At 40.8% G+C, this 19,553-nt stretch overlaps 1 protein-coding gene across 2 annotated transcripts in view; it reads right to left on the bottom strand.

Annotated features, from left to right (window-relative positions):
- Positions 1-19,553, bottom strand: part of LOC148845952 (C2 domain-containing protein / GRAM domain-containing protein) — a 115,251-nt gene that overhangs the window by 55,275 nt on the left and 40,423 nt on the right. The window lies entirely within an intron of this gene.

The following is a 19,553-nucleotide window of genomic DNA, read 5'->3' as shown; positions in this document are numbered from 1 at the left end:
GTGCAATGCCGTTTGCCTTTATGGATTGCAATGGGGAGATCAAGGTCATCCAAAGGAGGTAAAGTAGCAAGAGTGAAAGGTATCTCAGTGGGACCTGGATCTGATATAGGGACTGTGGTACCTGGATTTGGATCCGCATAAAAAATTGGGGTTGGCCTAGACTGCTGATGACTGAAATCAACCTGCCTCCACCGCCTGTGATAAACTCTCAAATCCTGACACCTCTGATAACCCTCCCCATTACATCCCTCATCACTCAATGGAACAGGTAAAGGAAATCTGATGAGTTAACCCCACTCTCACTACTCTCCCGCTGAGGAGAAACCCTAGGGTAATAGGGTACCTCCTCAAAGAAAATAGCATCCATTAAGACAAATCTCTTCCCAGAAGTAGGTTCATAGCAGCAATAACCATTTTGAGTTTGTGCATAACCGAGAAAAATACATTTTGAGGCCTTAGGATCAAGTTTGGAATGATGAGGTTCAAGAATCTGAACAAAGCAAGTGCAACCAAAGGTTTTAAGGGAAACAGTAAACAATTCTTTATCAGGATATAAAAGGGTAAATGGAGGCTTCATGTCAAGAACCCGTGAAGGAACTCGATTAATGAGATACACTATTGTAAGAATAGCATCTCTCCATAAACAAATAGGCACATTGGAGTTAAACATAATGCTTCTAGCCACCTCCAATATGTGTGTATTCTTCCTCTCAGCAACTCCATTCTGCTGTGGTGTATAAGGACAAGTACTCTGGTGAATAAACCCATGATCAAGCAAATAAGAGGCTAATGGGTTGGTAAAGTATTCTTTCGCATTATCGGATCTGAAGATTTTGACTTTGACCCCAAACTGAGTTAAAATCATATGATGAAAGATCTGGGTCAAAGCAGGAACCTCATCTCGAGAACGCAAATGGTAAAGCCAAGAAAAACGGGTATAGTCATCAACAAACAACAAGAAATATCTGTATTCCCCCCATAGAAATGATGTGATATGGGCCCCAAACATCGGTATGCACAATATCAAAAGAATTACTACTTCTTTTATTACTCAAGGAATAAGATGTTCTACAATGCTTTGCAAGCTCACAACTCTCACATCTCAAATTTGACATCTAAACAGACTCAAACAAATTTGGAAACAAACTCTTCAAAGATCAAAAGGATAAATGACCCAACCGATTATGCCAAAGCATAACCTGGCTAACAAGCTGAGAAACAAAAGGCTTCCTATCTTCACGATCTTCCCAATGAGAACTCTCCCCAAGTAGATAGATCACATTCGTCTCATGGCCAGTCCCAATCACCTTCCTTGTCTCCAACTCCTAAAAAACGCATCAGTCAGGGAAAAAAGTTACTGAACAATTCTGATGTTTTGTAATACTACTGACTGAAAGCAAGTTAGTATCAAGTTTAGGAACATGCAGAACTGAAAATAAGAAAATGGTATTAGACAACTTGATGTCTCCCTTGCTAGAAATGGGAATAAGGGAACCATCAACAATGGACATTTTATCTCTACCAAAAGATAAGTGATAGGTAGTGAACAGTAATGGCAAGCTAGTCAAATGGTCAGATGCACCTGAGTCTATTTCTCAACAACGTTCAGTGTTACCTGGAGCTTAAGCATGGTAAGCTGAGGCCCGAGTACCTGAATGAGCAAAGGCTGATGTGGGAGGAGTTGATGGTGGCTGAGATGATTGAGTTGAATTCCCAAATTCATTTTCCAACTAACTTAGGGCAGCCCGAACAGCAGCTAGGGTGTCTAGAGGTGTGCCTTTTGTGCCCGATGAGGATGCAGAATCAATATTAGCAGCCATATGAGCATTACCCCTTTTGTTCCTCAGTTTTGCTGGAACTAGATGAGGGTGCATCTTCCAACATGTGTTTTTAGTATGCTTAGGTTTCTTGCAATGTTCATACACTAGATCCCGCTTATCTTCCTTCTTTATATCCCTCTCCGTATCACCCCCAGACTTAGGTTTAACTGCTACCAAGGCTAGTGGGAAGGGCTAAAGCTGCATCATAACCTTTCTCCTAGTCTCTTCACTATGCACCAATGAGTAGGCTTGAGATAAGGTCGCACTGTCCCTTGTTAGTATTTGTTGTCTCACAATATCATAGTCAGGATTCAGACCAATTAGGAATTCAAAAACCCTATTAGTTTCAACCTGCTTTCTATGAGTCTGTGCATCCTTCTAACTTTCCCACTCAAGTGTTTCTAGGTGGTCAATTTCATGCTACAAAGATTTCAAGGTCGAGAAATAAACCGAGACTGGTTTCTCTCCTTGCTTAAGGTTGTTAACCTCACACTTCAATTCATAAGCCCTAGCAACAATAAGGGATTGGAAGTAAGTCTCTTGCATGACACCCCTGATTTCCTTGGCTGTTTTTGCCCACAAATAGTTATGGCCGATAAGTGGTTGCATAGAGTTGCACAGCTATGTCATAACCAAATAGTTCTCCTGAACCCATTTGGTATAAGTTTGGTCCTCCTTAGTTGGTTCTTTCACATCTCCCAACAAGTAGTTGAGTTTTCCCATACCCCCAATGGCCATCATGGCCGATTGAGCCCATTCTATGTAGTTTGATCCATCAAACTTCACAGTTGTAATCTGAAAGGCATTCTCAGACATGTTACCAGAATTGCTAATCCCAAAAACTCCTTCCCCCTGATTCTTGAACTCCATTCTTGGTCAAGAATTAATAATAAAAAACCTTTTAAACTACTATAATAGAAAACAGCACCCAAACAACTAACAAAAGCCAGCCTAGGTCTTCCAAAGAACAAAGTAAACAGAATTTTGTATGAAACCAGTTCAAAATCTGATCTGAAACCAACAGTTCAGAATTTTAGGGTTTTCTCGCAAAACCATAAAGAAAAAAAAAAAAAAAAGATTTTCCAGTCGCACCTCTCAGAATAGACCAAGATGATTTTTTCCAAGGTTATTCCCAAGAAAAAACTTACTTTGTGAAAGAAAATCTCTGGCCGCCACCTTCTGTCTGATGCAAAACCCTAATCTTGAGGATCCGAAGCCTTTTCTAATTCTCCTGACTACTGGAACTCTCCCAGCCTTCTACAATCTTCTTAGTAGTAGTCGCACACTACCAGTAACCTCCAAGAATCAGTCGATCCTCCTTCTTAGTCTTCTTGCCCTAGGCAACTCTCATGTGGTTGGCTGGATCAGACTCATGTAGTCAATGTAATTAGACTAACATAAGAGCTCCTAGGTCGGCTCTGATACCAAGTAGTCGATCAAGACTACAATCAGTCTTGAATTCAAAAGAATAGAAAGAAGAAATTTCAGAAGAGAAGAAGAGAGGGAGAAAAGAAGAAGCACACAAAGAGATTTTGAAAAGAGAGAGAGGGTTGATCAGTTGATCTGCCAATCCACTCTTTATATTTATATATGTTGACTAATTGTAAAAGGGCTGAATTGCCCTTATTGCTTACATGGCAAATAAACTAACAATAAAGCTGAAATAACAAGCTGTAATAACTAACTGAAATAACTACCAACTAACACTGACATAACTAACAAAAAATATGCTGCCATACGAACACAGTGGGGACCACAGCAAAGGGGTCCACATCAGTGTTCTCTACAGAAAGAGAGTAGGATGTTGCCCAGAATTGAATTAGTTCTGGCCGCCAACCCCTCATTGAATTATATACTTGAATTAAAAAAATGAGAGATTACAAGAATGCCCTTAGTAGGGTGGCTACTTAAGTAGCTGAACAATCGCAACTAAAAAACAAACTAATGGGCCTAAAGCCCAATAACTTCCTAACTTAACAACTTAAAAATAAAAGATAAATAACTAGGCCCAATAACTTGAAATCGGCCCAACTCAACAATATTCAATGGAGTTCTAGTCTGACTGAAAGAGCTAGCATGGTTCTTATTTCTTAGAATCTTGATAGAGCACATGCATATGAAGACAATAATTCAAGAGGGTAACATCCTACGGAATTCTGGTCTGATTGAAGAGTTTCACAATTCACATACTCAATCTCAGAAAAGCACATATGTATGCAGTACAAAATCCTCTTAATTGGAAATGGATCTGTGTACACTTACATCTCTTACAAAAGAGGATATTCTAAGGTGGAATATGCTTTTTGAATTTTCTCAGGGTTTTTATGGATATTGAGAGTTTCAAGTTCTCCAACATTTTTTTGACAATCAACCAAGTGAGCTTCACTTTCTACCATGGATTTTTAATAGTTTCATCTTGAACCATAGATTGTGAGTCACCCCAGGTGTCCTAAAATAGGCCCAATCTGATATCAACATTCAGTCAATACGTTAACAGTTCAGTAACCTATATATTCAGTCATCCCATCTTTTTCTTGTGTTTTAAGATGCATAAACAACCTGCTTCTCTTACACTATTTTGAGAGAAAAGAATATTATGAGACTGGTGAATTTCTTAAATGGATTTCAAACAAGATCCAAGGATTTTTTTAATTAGTCCTCGATTTGGATATTTAAAAAAATTTCCTGGATGCAGAAAGAGTGCCCACCAGTGTTCTTCCTGAAGAGTTTGTATGCTACCATTTTTAAAGAAAAAATAAAAATAAAATTCATTAGAAAAAGGAAAAAGAATACAATAGAAAGTTGGTAAGACATCACCCAAAGAACCCAACAAAGACCTCAAAAAATAAAACCCAATAGTCACATAACTACAAAACTTAAGGTTCATCTAATCAAACTCAAGCAAAGACCAGGGAAAAAACCCAAGAGAAATCCCCATGAAAACATAGACAGCCAATCTGACCTGTGATCAGAAACGCAAGCCCTTCTTGCACAAAAATCAAGGCCTCAATCTTCCTCCACAAGCTCATCCTCCTAGCTTGGATCATCTTCGTCCCAAACCTTGTCTCCTTCCCAGCGAACCATTTTGTTCAACTTCTCGTCCCATCTCCTCCTTTCAAACTCCTCAAAGGCCCTTCTAACAAACTCCTCACCACCCCAGAAAAACAAGCCCAGGCTCTTACCAATCGTGACTGTAGAGAAGATGGGCCAAATGGCCCATAGGCTGTTTATCCTTTTTTATCTTTTATGTTCTTTGCTGTAAGGGCCTTAATCTGGGCTTATTCTTTTTTATGTTATGCCTTTTTAATTTTCTGCCCAACTAGGGGCTTCACTATAAATTACCGAAGTTTAACTTAATGAAATAGAATTAAGGGTGTAAGAGAAGACATTATGTTCGAAAATCTCTCTCTCTGAACCCAAATTGCCGCCACCTTCTTCTTCTTCTTCTCTCCTCTTGAACTCTGATTTCTGCTACTTTCTTTTGAACTTTTGCATGTTTCTAAATAGTCCTTTCTTCTCAAAAGGCTGTTTTTCATCTTAGTATCAGAGCAGGCTCGTTTTTCCCTTTTTTTCACCTTCTTTTTCCCATACATAGTGTGTATGGAGAACTGAATCATATGAATAGTTAAAGACACCTATTTCAGCCTACTTGTTAGTGGTTTCTGGAGAGAAGAGGACTGGCTTTTGTCGTCCTCTTGACAGATTCAAGTGTGTTGCCCGAAACCCTAATTTTCTGGAGAAATCTGATTGTGGGCCCCACAGGGAGTTTGACCAGGGCGCTCAGTGACTGAAGGCTTTCTCATTCTCTTTCTTGAAGATCGAAGCAAGTGGATTGGTGTTCTGTGAAGTCTACAAGGAGCAGCTGAATTTTCTCCGTTTCTCCCAGCTTCCGGGTGTGACACGGGTTACTGGTACGGCTGCATAGAGGTTGGCTCACAACATAGTTTTTGTTCTGTCTTCATGTGTTGTTATTCGAAGTTGTTTGAAGTCATCTTTGAAGTATTTAAGAAGATGAACTTCTCAAACTTTGAAAACAAGCATGTTGCTGAATCCGAACAGGTTATAGGAGCCTCTGTAGACTATCTACTGGCTGTGACCACAGTCAAGCTGGATGGAACTAATTATCTGGCTTGATCACAATCAGTAAAGATTCATATTTGTAGTAGAGGAAAGTGGGTTTTATCTCCGGGAGCAAAAAGGCTCCTTTGGAAGATGATCCATCATATGAAAAGTGGATGCAAGAAAATTATACCATTATTGGGTGGCTTGTGAACTCAATGCAACCACAGATTAGTCAGCACTATTTGTGGATGAATTCAGCAAAGGAAATTTGGGATAGTGTTGCTGAAACCTATTCCCAAAAATTAAATGTGGCCAGGGCATACAAGTTGAGAAGTGATGTGAAGAATTTGAGACAGGGGGAGAAACCATTAGCTGTATATTTCTCAACACTGAAGTCTTTATGGCAAGAAAATAGACTTGATAGAAATTGTAACCTGGGACACCATTAATGATGCTGAGACCTACAGAAAACTGGTTGAGAGAAACAGGGTGTTTGAGTTCTTGACAGGGCTAAATTTGGGGTATGACATTACAAAGCAAAATATTTTATCAAAGGATAGTGTCTCACTGTCTCAAGCATATGCCTTGGTAAGTAGTGAAGAAAGCAGAAGACTTGTCCAGTTCCAAGTGGCTGGTCTAAATGATCACTTTGCTAATATGGGAGTGAAACCCAAGGGGGTTGCAAAGACTCCAAGTAGCTCAGGGAAGAAAGAAATTATCTGTGAGTACTGTAAAAAGCCAAAACACACTAAAGAAAAGTGTTGGAAATTGCATCTTGAGCTCCTACCACTTCGGTTTTAGAAGAAGTCTAATAATATAAAGGCAGGGAGTGCTAATGTTGCTGCTGGTCCAGATAGTGACAGATACCAAACTGAAGAGATGACGGCTAGTGTGCAGTTAGCAGCTATGAAGACAGAATAATGAGAAGTTTGGGAGGATGATCAGTCACCTAGAGGGTGTGACCTCTTCTTCCAACCCTTCAGGAAATTCAACCTCTTTTGCATTTGCTCATTCAGGTATACGGGCTTCTGCCAATCATGCAACCATTTCATGGATTATTGATTTTGGTGCTTCTGATCATATGACCAGCCTTTCTACTTTGTTTGTTTCATATGATTTACTTCTTGGACATGACAAAATCACCCTAGCCGATGGCTCTCTTGCCCCTATCTCCGACAAGGGAACCATCAAAGCTACAGACTCCTTGGTTCTTCCTTCTACTCTTCATGTACCCAGACTAAATACAAATTTGTTATCTGTAAGTAGCCTAACTAAATCATTAAACTGTTGTGTAACCTTCTTCCCTTCCTACTGTGTTTTTCAAGATCTGGACACTCAGAAGGTGATTGGGAGTGATCGTGAGGCGAATGGAATATATCTGCTGGATACTCCTGGAAAATGCCATGAACAACCTGGAAAAGTTGCTTTTGGGTCTACATTTACAGAGTCCATCAGTCGAGTCAAGTTATGTCATTTTCGTTTGGGTCATCTTTCTTTTTCTGCATTAAGTCATTTATTCCCAGAACTGTTTAAGGGAATTAGTTTGTTCAGTCTTCATTGTGAGTCTTGTGAGTTGTCAAAACATTGTAGAAATAGTTATCCTTGAGTAATAAAAGATCTTCTCCTTTTAATATTGTGCACTCTGATGTGTGGGGGCCTTACCACTTACCCTCTATGGGTGGCTACAAATATTTTATCTTGTTCATTGATGAATTTTCTCGGTTCACTTGGATATTTTTGATGGAGTCCCGTGATGAAGTTCCCAGACTTGTGAGGCAATTCCATGAATTTGTCCTAACCCAGTTTGATACCAGAATTAAAATTTTAAAGTCGACAATGCAAAAGAATATTTTAAGAAAAATCTAACCTATTATCTCACTGATTTAGGGGTTATTCATCAAAGCTCCTGTGTTAAGACCATAGAACAGAATGGAATTGCTAAAAGAAAATATAGATATTAGTTGCAAGAAGTATTCTATTTTCCTCACATGTCCTTACAAAATTTTAAGGCGATGCTGTCCTCACTGCTACCTACCTTATAAACCATATGCCATTCAAGGTTTTAGGGTTTAAGTCTCCCTTCAGTCTCCTTCATCCGAACAAGGGTCTTTTTCCTATTCCTCTTCATGTCTTTGGCTGCACTTGTTATGTACATATCCCAAGTGTCCAAAGACATAAATTTGAACCAAAAGCCCACAAGTGTATCTTCCAAGGATGGGATCCTTATCTCTCAGAGAAAGTATGCTCTTAATTTTCTCTCTGAAACAGGGAAGATGGGCGCTAGACCAGTTGCTACTCCTATCGATATGAGAGCTTCCGATGGAATATTGTTAGAATATAAGGGAATCATCCAGAGACTACTTGGAAAACTTCTTTATCTATGCATGACTTAGCCAAACATTGCGTATGTTGCCAGTTGCATCAGTCAGTTCATGCATGCTCCCAGGGATACTCACATGGCAGTAGCAGAATGGATTCTGTGTTATTTGAAGGGCTCCCCTAGAAAGAGAATTCTATTTGCTAAGCATGGAAATATGAAACTTGAAGCCTACACAGATGTTGACTGGGCCGGAAACAATGATGACAGAAGATCTACCTCTGGGTACTGTAGCTTGGTGGCAGGTAATATTGTCTCTTGGAGAAGCAAGAAACAATCAGTTGTTGCTCGATCTTCAACCGAAGCAGAATACAAAGCCATGGCTAATGGAGTTTCTGAACTATTGTGGCTTAAATCCTTGATGGAGGAACTAGGTATTAAGCACGGTAAGCCAATGATGTTATACTGTGATAATCAGGCCGCCATCAACATTGCTCACAACCGAGTGCAACATGACAGAACTAAGCATATTGAAGTTGACAGACACTTCATTCGAGAAAGAGTGGCTTCTGGAGAAGTGTGTCTACCTTTATCACCTCTGAAGGACAGTTAGCAAATTAACTTCAACATGATATTGGTGTGGTGACTCATGGGGATTGGGAGAGAGAGAGAGAGAGAAAGAGAGAGAGAGGGAGAGAGGTACGCTTGAGAGGAAAAAAGTCACTACTGGCAGCCACCATTTTTCTAATTATATTAACTTCATAAAAGAGTGAAATTACAAGTATGCCCCTGGCGGCATATCCTAGAAATAAAATAATAAGAAAAAAGGAAAGAAGAAAAAAAAACAAGTAACTGCAACTGTAACTGTAGCTAATAAATAAGCCTTACAACACTCCCCCTCAAGTTGGGCTGAAGATGTCTATCATGCCCAGCTTGTCACATAACTCATTGTGTCGCGAGCATGGAAGCCCCTTTGTAAGGACATCAGCAAGTTGTTCCTTGGAGTTGACATAAGGGATGCAAATTTCGCTTTTTTCCAGTTTCTCCCTTATGAAGTGTTTGTCCACCTCAATATGCTTGGTCCTCTCATGTAGGACTGGATTGCTGGCGATGTTTATTGCAGCCTTGTTGTCACAGTAAAGGGACATAGGGCTGTGAACAACTCCAAGCTCCCCTAGAAGGCTCTTTAGCCAAAGGACTTCAGCCACCCCATGTGCCATAGCTCTATATTCAGCTTCAACACTTGACCTTGCTACCACACTTTGCTTCTTGCTCTTCCAGGTCACCAAATTTCTTCCTACAAATGTGCAATACCCACTAGTGGACTTTCTACCATCCACAACTCCTACCCAATCAGCATCTGTAAAGACTTCCGCCTTTAGGTGATTGTGTTTACTGAATAGTAGGCATGTTCCTGGATATTTCTTCAAGTATCTAAGAACTCTCTCTGCTGCCTCCATGTGTGACTTCTTAGGAGAGTGCATAAGCTGGCTCAGGACCCCAACGGAGTAGGCAACGTCTGGACGGGTCATGGACAGATAAATCAGCTTTCCCACTAACTTTTGTAACTGCTTCACATCTTTTAGAGGTTCACCAACATAGTCACCTAGCTTGTGGTCCACATCCATAGGAGTATCTGCCGGCCTTATACCAAATTTGCCTGTATCCCGTAACAGATCAAGGGTGTATTTCCTTTGGGAGACAAAGATACCCTTTTCTGAGCGGCAACTTCAATCCCAAGGAAATACTTCAGGAGTCCTAGATCTTTCACTTCAAATTTTGATGCAAGGAATTGTTTCAAGTTCTGTATCTCTGAGCTCCAACTTCTTGTAATGATGATATCGTCTACATACACTATCAATACAACAACCTGCTCCTGACATCTCTTCACAAAGAGTGTATGATCTAACTGACATTGTTTGAATCCCATCTCTTGAACTGCCATGTGAAACTTACTAAACCAGGCTCTGGGAGACAGTTTTAAGCCATAGAGAGACTTTCGTAGCTTGCATGCCTTATTTTCACTCCCCTTGGCACAGAATCCAGGAGGTTGAACCATTTATACCTCTTCTTTTAAGTCACCATTCAAGAAAGCATTCTTTATATCCAGTTGATGCAGTTCCCAGTCAAAATTAGCAACTAAGGACAGGAGAACCCTAATCGAGTTCATCTTAGCCACCGGGGCAAAAGTCTCATCATAGTCAACCCCATGTACTTGTGTGTACCCTTTGGCTACTAGTCTTGCTTTATACCTTTCAACTTTTCCATCTGCCTTGTGCTTAACTGTGAACACCCATTTGCACCCCACGGGGTCTTTTCCCTCTGGAGGATCCACCAATTCCCAAGTCTGATTTTTGTGGAGGGCATTAATCTCCTCCTTCATGGCATCTACCCATTCAGAGCATTTTAAGGCTTCTGTAACATTTTTGGGAACATGGATGCAATCAACTGCCGATAAGAAGGCTCGGTACGAGGGAGAAATGTGGTCATAGGAGACAAAGTGGGTAATAAGGTGTTTGGTAGTGCAGGACCCGACTCCCTTTTGTTGGGCAATAGGGATGTCAAGGTCATCCACAGTAGGAGTAGGGTGAGGAGATGGACTTACCTCCTGGGAGTCTAATGATGTCGGTTGCTCTGGTTGCTCTGGTTGCTCAACATTTCTATCACCCCGCTAATCTCTCTGACGTGTACGTTGGAAGACACGAAAGGGAGTGAGGTTCGGAATAGAAGGAAGAGATAATTGAACCTGCTTCTCCTCTTCCACACTATGACTCTCCCCCTGAGGAGAAAGAGGGAAGAATGGCTCACACTCAAAGAAGGACACGTCCATAGACACAAAGACTTTACGACTAACTGGGTCAAAGCACCGATACCCTTTTTGAGAGGAGGGGTACCCCAGAAAAACACAAGGAATGGACCGAGGGTCTAACTTACCTCGGGATGGAGACAAATCATGGACAAAGGCCCGACAACCAAAGACTCTCATGGGGATGGAAAATAAAGGAGACTGGGGGTATAACAATTGATGAGGGGCCATGTAGTTCAGTACTCTGGAGGGCATGTGGTTGATGACATACGTAGCTACAAGTATAGCATCCACCCAAAACCTCTTTGGGACATTCATGTGTAACATCATCCCGTGAGCTACCTCAAGAAGATGTCTGTTTTTCCTTTCTGCAACACCATTTTGTTGTGGTGTTCTGGCGCATGAACTCCTATGAATAGATCCATGGGAGGCGAAGAACTCATTGAGCTCCACATGGAAGTACTCCTTCGCATTATCAAATTAGAAGATTTGTATTTCAACATGGAACTGCGTAAACACCATCCTCTAGAAGTCTTTCACTATCTTCGGAACCTCGTCTCTGCTACGCATAGGAATTACCCATGTATAGCGAGAGTAATCATCGATCAATGTAGTAAAGTACTTATATCCACCCTCAGAGATTACATTGGTAGGCCCCCATACATCAGAATACACAACATGAAAAGGAACATTTGATCTTTTATTGCTTGAGTGAAAAGTTGTTCTACATTGTTTGCTCAACTGACACATTTGACACATGAACTCTGACACTGAACATGACTTAAATAAAACTGGAAACAAACATTTTATTATGTCGAAAGAAACATGACCTAAACGACTATGCCACAAGAAGATTTGACTCTTATTTGACTGACTATGCGACTCTGAAGATGAAACCAAGAGACCAGCTTTGCTGTCAAGAATGTAGAGAACATCCACTTGGCTTCCTCTACCAATCGTCCTCCCAGAAGTTAGATCCTGAAAAACACAAGAGTCAGCAAAAAAGGTCACACTACAATTCAAGGAGCTTGTAATGCTACTAGTTGAAAGCAAGTTTATGGGAAGCTGAGGAACATGCAATACACAATTCAGGTTAAGGCCATGGGGAAGGGATATGGATCCTTGGCCTGCAATGGAAGAAAAAGAACCATCTGCAAGTCTCACGCTATCCCTTCCTAACAAAAGGCTATAAGACTGGAATAAGTTAGGCTTACTGGTCATGTGGTTGGAAGCCCATGAGTCAATGATCCAAGGGAAATCTGTGGGAATGACATGGAATGTAGAAGCCATATTACCTGAAGTAGATGCAAATGAAGTAGAGGAAGTACCAGTGACTGAGTTGTCCATTTGACTCAAGGCCCTACCATAAGATTCCAGGTGCTCTCTGAATGAATTCATTATATCCTCCTTGGGGTCAGACTTATTAGGGTGGTCATGGGTGCTACCGGCAGCTTGAGTGTCTTGGGTTGCCACATGTGTTGTGCTCATTTTCTTCAAATGACCTTTACCCTATTCTTGATTCTTTGCTGCCCACTTGGGTTTCCCGTGGATGTCCCGACAAGTGTCACGAGTATGTTGAGAACGCCTACAGTGGGTACAGAATAGCTTATCTTTATCATCTGCCTTCTTAGGGTCACTTTTCTTTCTTGTTGAGCTATTATTCATTGCAGCCAAGGCAACTTGTTGCTCCCCCTCAGCTGTAACCATCACATTTCGCCTGCTTTCTTCAAATTGGACAAGGGAGTATACCTCGTGAACCGTAGGCAACTCTTTGCTTCCTAGGATCTGCACCCTCAACGGTTCATAGGCAGGGCTCAGACCCAACAAAAAATCAAACACCCGTTGCTGAGAGACCAGCTTCCTGTAGGCCTTAGCATCATCATCGTACTTCTACTCTATGGCCTGATAATGGTCCAACTCCTTCCATATGGAGGTAAGGGCTGAATAGTATGAGGACAAGCTACAGTTTCCCTGTTTACATGTTGAGGATTCAGCTTGCAACTGGTAAACCTTGGCGTAATGCCTTTGCTCAGAATAGGTAGTTTTGGCCTGTTCCCAGATCTCACTGGCGGTGTCTACCCACATGAAATTCTTTTTCACATCAGGTTCCATGGCTGCGAGGAGCCAAGACATCACCATACTGTTTTCTTGGTCCCACCTATCATGTTCAGCCGTCTCACCCTTGGGTTCCTTCACCCTTCCAATGATGTAACCAGCTTTACCCCTTGCCGTTACATAGAGTTTTACACTCTTAGCCCACTCCAGGTAGTTCAGCCCGTTTAAAGGGGTATATGGCATGGGAAAACCATTCTTTCACATTCCAACCCCGCTGTGCTGCGAGTTGGTGTAGCCCCTGATGAGGTTAATTCATGACTTTCCATTGAATACTACTGAAAAACAGTCCAAATATCACCCAACAACACAGCCGCTACAATCAGAATGTGAACAACTCAGGTTTTACTCCTAGAAAGTGAGCAAAAGAACACTAAATATTGCTGAGACCACAGGGAATACTGCTGAGAACAAGGGGCTCAGTCAACACAATGTCCAAACAGAACAATAAACCAGTCCGGTAATCGGTTCAGCACAATCAATACAGACATTGCAATCAGTCTGACTGTAGTTCACACACTCTAACCATCCAACATCCAAACAAATAGCTATATAATCAAGGCATGAACCCTACACACCATTGCCAAAGAAGGCTGAAACACACTGAAACAAAAAACACACCTGTTCAGCACTTGTACGATGGTGCTAATCTTAACTTGACTTCACAGCATCGAACAGCGAAGTTTGCACCAGCATCACCCTTCTCCGACTAGGGCTTTCTTGCTGTTACAGCCAGGAAGAAGGAATCACAAAGCTGCCGCCAGAAAATGCTAGGATTTCTGCAGAACCAGCCGCCAGAAACTGCTAGGGTTTCTGCAGAACCAGCCGCCAGAAACCTGCTAGGGTTTCTGCAGAAACAGCCACGTTCAAACACTTTTAAGAACAGGGCAGGAGGGATCGTATGTCTTTTTCAACCCAGAGAACCTGCTCTGATACCATGTGGTGATTCGTGGGGATTGGGAGAGAGAGAGAGAGAGAGGTACGGTTGAGAGGAAAAAGGTCACTACTGGCAGCCGCCAGTTTTCTATTTATATTAACTTCATAAAAGAGTTTGAAATTACAAGTATGCCCCTGGCGGCATATCCTAGAAATAAAATAATAAGAAAAAATGAAAGAAGAAAAAAAACAAGTAACTGTAACTGTAACTGTAGCTATTAAATAAGCCTTACAACAGCTGGCAAGCTTGGCATGATTGACATCTATGCTCAGCTTGAGGGGGAGTGTAGAGAAGATGAGCCGGATGGCCCATAGGCTCTTTAGCCTTTTTTATCTTTTATGTTCTTTGCTGTAATGAGCCTTAATCTGGGCTTAGTCTTTTTTATGTTATGTCTTTTTAATTTTCTGCCCAACTAGGGGGCTTCTCTGTAAATTACCAAAGTTTAACTTAATGAAATAGAATTAAGGGTGTAAGATAAGAGATTGTGTTCGAAAATCTCTCTCTGAACCCAAGTTGCCGCCACCTTCTTCTTCTTCTTCTCTCCTCTTGAACTCTGATTTCTGCTACATTCTTTTGAACTTTTGCATGTTTCTAAACAGTCCTTTCTTCTCAAAAGGCTATTTTTCTTCTGTGACCTCTCTATCCACTAATTTTTGGAGAGTCACACATCCTAAGCTACCATCATCACCATCGTTATTTTGCAGTGTCCTGCTCGCACCAGGATTAGAGTCAATGCCACCCATTTTGTTTTCTTGTTGCTCCTTCACCGAATGAGAGACCATGACTGAACTTGCACCATTGTCCCCCTATGGTCAATGCCAGATGTATCATTGCCTCTTGTTCTTTTCCTCCTATAAACCCATTTGTAGTCTTTAGCAGGTCCTAGGTCCTACCCCTACCAGACCAAGTTTTAGCCTAGAGAAGATCTTTGTCACGTGCACTAGAATATGATTTCTCGAACTACACAATTTCTTACTAAACACCACGTTAATCTGATCATCTTCCTTTTCTTCAGACTTGCTCTTTCGGCCCAAGTCAACACCCAACCTTCTAGCCTTCACCTCCTTGAAGTGAAAATAATCCTCATCGTAGCACTCCTGACACCCAATGATTTCGCCATCACCTATAGCCCCTTCCCCAACTTCCTCCTCCCCCACCTCCCTTTCCAGCCTCTCTAAATCCACAGAGAAATCCACTACCAAGGTCAATGGAGCTGGTTTTCCAGAATCATACCTGATCTCTAGGGGTTCTGCATCTATAACCCCAGGCTCAGCAGAGATGCAAATCACCTCAGCTCATTTTCCAACCTGAAAACAGTATCCAGTATCACCATTGGATGAAGAATATGGACAATCATCAAGGTTCACACCTGTTCCACCAATAATCCTCTTCTTACCACTCTTATCATACTTGGCAATCACCCAAATCCACCTTTCTCCCTTTCTCCTTCTAATTCCAAACAAGACACTTCTACTCCGTATCCCACTTTCTCTTGTTAACTCTATCCTTCCTGCTCTGATTTATTAAACAAATAAGAGTTGCAAGCTTGAGCTTCATTCAAAACTCCAATTGGACAAGATGAAAATTTCAGGTGAGTATACTGAACTGAGGAAGACGATGATAAACATGAATCACAGTCCTTAATGAGACCCATGTGACTAAGGGTGTCAATGGACCGGTTTTGGGTTGGACTGATTGGATGGACCAATAAGACATATTGAATTTGGACGGACTGGACGGACCAATAAGACATTATGGATTGGACCTGGTCCGTCCATAATGAATTTATATTGGATTGAGCCAATATCTGGTCCATTGATAGAAGGTTAGAACATAGGTGTCAATGGACCAGGTTTGAGTTGAAACCAATCTAAATTAACAGGAATTTGAACAGATTGAACAGTCTCTAGACCGATCCAAAATGGTCCAAAATATTCATTGGATTGGATTGGACCAGGTCCATTTGTAATGGACTCACATTGGACTGGACCGGATTGGACCAAATCCAGTCCAATTGACACCCCTACATGTGACCATGTAATACTACTTCACATGAAACCACATGCTCAGAACCTCGAGACATCCTGCCTTTGTTGATAGATGAGGCAAATCATCTCCTGTCGGGTCACTTAAAGGCCTTTCCACTCGAGTCACGTGATTATTTAAATAATCACCTAACCTGCTTTTGCTAACCCGACCAGGCCCTAAAGCCAGTTCCATCTCTTGAACTCAAACCAGTCCAGACCACCTCTGACTAGACTTGAAGTTATCTTGTGGTCCCATCGCTTTAGATGATTCAAGTGGTGCTAATTCTGAATCTGCTGCAAGACAGTTGCCACAAAATAATAACGGTATTGATGGCGAATCAGGTGGGGTGACCCTCCAAAAAATAGTGGATAGAAAGGTTACAATAAAGCTTGGGTCTGTTCTTTTGGAGTGGTGAGGAGTTTGCTAGAAGGGCTTTCAAGGATTTTGGAAGGAGAAGAAAGGAAGAGAAATTGAACAAAAATGTTCGTCTGAAAGAGGACAAGATATGGGATAAGGACGACTCGATCCAGGATGACACGGTCACAGACGAAGACTGAAGTCATGGCCGCAGCAAGGAGGGGTTTTTGTTTTCTGGTTAGTTGACGGGCTGTTGGTCTATGTATTAATAGGGATTCGTATGGGGTCTTTCCTTGTTCTTTTACTATTGATAAATTTTATCTTTATTCTTCAAAAATAATGGCAGCTTCCTTTAAAATCTGCTTCTCAAAGTTACTTTCTACACTATCTTTTCCAAATTTTCAGATATATACAAAATAGATGCAGCTTGAATCTTGTCTTTCTAACAGATCCTTTAACAAGGGCAGCAGAGTGGTCCTTGTCATCGTTATTCCACTCCACCACTCCCTCGTTTGTGTTCTCACCCTTACTATTTGTTAATAGTTCGTCTTGTACCACTCCATTTAGTACAATTTTGTGTTCATCAAAGCTCTCTTTAGGTGTTTCTTCACTGTTTTCAAGTTCCTTATAGACCTGTAGTATGCTGTCCTATTTGGCTTCCTCAACCACTTTATTTGATGTGAAGAGTTTAGTGGTTAGCTTAGTTTCTTTCTTTAAAATGGAATCAACCTGCATTGATTTAAGAGTTATGTTCTTGTTGTCTTTCACAAAGTTGCAAGTATTCTTGTCTCAATAATGAAGTCTCATGGTCATACTACCATGGGCATCCCAAGGTATATGGCATGCATCCATTGGGACAACACCACGCCAAATAGATTCCTCAAGAGTATTACTAATAGAGAAAATAACAAGGCACTTAGGAGACATTTCCTTTGTTGAACCACAAAATGTAATACGGTCGAGGGTGTTCAATAGTCTTTAGCTACAACTTATCCACCATCTCCTGAGACACAAGATTTTCACTACTCCCACTACCAATCATCAAGTTACACAACTTCCCACCAACTATACAATGTATTCTAAAGTTATTCATTCTCAACCAATCCCCTAGTAGTTGTTCTTAAGGCGCAATCATTGAGTGTCTAATTACTAATACTTTACCTTCAGGTTGCTCAATATCTTCTTCACTTGATTCTTCATTAACAATGTTAGTTGGCTGTTCATCAACAGTAAGAGCTTGCCTTCTACTTCCAAACCACAAATCACTTCCTACATCATCATCTCTAGCAGTATTGTGGGCTACAAGTTGAGCAAGACATTCAATCTGTTCCTACAGCCTGCTTATAGCTTCTTGGAATACCTCTATAGTGGCATATGTTGTGGTCTTCTACCACATGCACCCTTTACAACTATAACAATATACACAAGAAACAGCAAGAAGGTGAACTTTAAAGCAAAACCAAGGAAAGAAACTAGCTTTGATACCTTGTGGTCAAATAAGAAGATACATGCAATACTTTAAATGAACAGCAATACAAAGCTGGAAACAACAAAACTGGATTTTTATAGATTCCAAAATTGAACCTAATGTAGAACTCCTCCTAGAACTACTATTCTATAGTAATGATGGCGTCAAGATGGCCTCTCGCATGAACATGCAGTGATAGAGGGATTGAAAAGTGCCTAATGGGTTGACTCAAAACCCAAGTTCCCAGTTATCAAAAACCCTAGCTAGGGCTGAGATACAACTCAAATTAAAGAGAGAGAATGAAAAGACCTCCATAAAAACAGCCCCCAAAGCCAACAAAAATATTTACACATAATCCCCTTGGATGTCCACAATCGGAAAGTCCTTGAGAACAAAAGTAACTTCAACCAACCCCCAAAAGAAAAACTTTTGTTACAAAAACACCCAAGAGATCAAAACCCAACAGAAAGATACCCAACTGCACCTCACCGGAATCTAAATTATAAAATGACAAAAATGCTCTGACTCAAACTGATACAAAACTATCCAAAAACAACTATTTGGGACCCTACTTTTTTCTCTTTGGTTCTTCTTTGTGGTCCTCACCACTCACCATATTGGTTGATGATAACAAGAGGGTTGCTGGATCCATTTTTAGCAAATAGGACCCAATGCATTGGTGATTAATCACAAGAAACCCCCAAATAGTAGTTGACTGGTAGAAAGGGAAAATTGATCTAGACTAGGAACGGTTGCCAGCCTAGTCCGAAATCTGGCACGCATTTGAACATATTGAATAGAAACAACCTGACCTTGAAGGCTTCGTGCAACCATACTTTGTAATAATCAGCCTCTCAAGAATTGGATCAAAATATGTTTGCAATCCAAGGTTGTAAACCAAACATCATTCAACAGATTAAAAGACCTAACAATGAAATCTTTTATCTTAGGTAATGAAGGCTGTGCACACATGCATTTGCCAACTAGGGCAATTTGAAAAGCCTCATAAGAACATTGTAAAACCTCTTTAGGAAAGTAAATCAATAGTTCGGCATTGCAAAGGTTCAGAGGAATCACAAAAACAGAGATCGATAGGGCTCACTGGGGAGAAAGCTTAGAGAGGATTGTAGGTTTAGAGGGTGGATCACCATCTTGAGAAGCCATGATCACAAAGACAGGTGCAGGTGGCTAGGGTTTCAGGCCATCGTTTCCCCTTAGACATAGTTTTCTTCTTCTATTCACCAAGTCCCAATTTAGCAGTTTCACTACTAAATTCAGAAGAAAACCAGTCTTTACAATTAAGAGAACAAAGAACAATAATGTGTAACATATTCTAAGGTTTCACTCTGATCACCCTGATAAAACCTTTAATAAACCAACTGAAATTGAACTATGAGATCCTATCTTGAATTAAAAGCTATAAAAAAACGCATGTTAGCATAGGGTCACCAATATTAGCTTTAAGTTACACCTTTTGGCATCAAGGTTTAATTTAGGAAAGCTCATACTAACAATTAAGTCCATAAAACAAGAGTACATAAGGCATGTACAAAGATGCCAAATGCTACCAAGGCAGAAGATATGGATATTTCAAACCCCATGAAAAAAAAAAACAAGCTGGAAACCAAGCTCTAACAAAATAAAAA

This window comes from Nelumbo lutea, chromosome 7 (assembly GCF_056320005.1).
Source record: "Nelumbo lutea isolate HS-2025 chromosome 7, American lotus-T2T, whole genome shotgun sequence".
Classification (NCBI taxonomy): domain Eukaryota; kingdom Viridiplantae; phylum Streptophyta; class Magnoliopsida; order Proteales; family Nelumbonaceae; genus Nelumbo; species Nelumbo lutea.
Note: the sequence above shows the minus strand (reverse complement) of the source record. Positions and strands in the feature narration are given on the sequence as shown.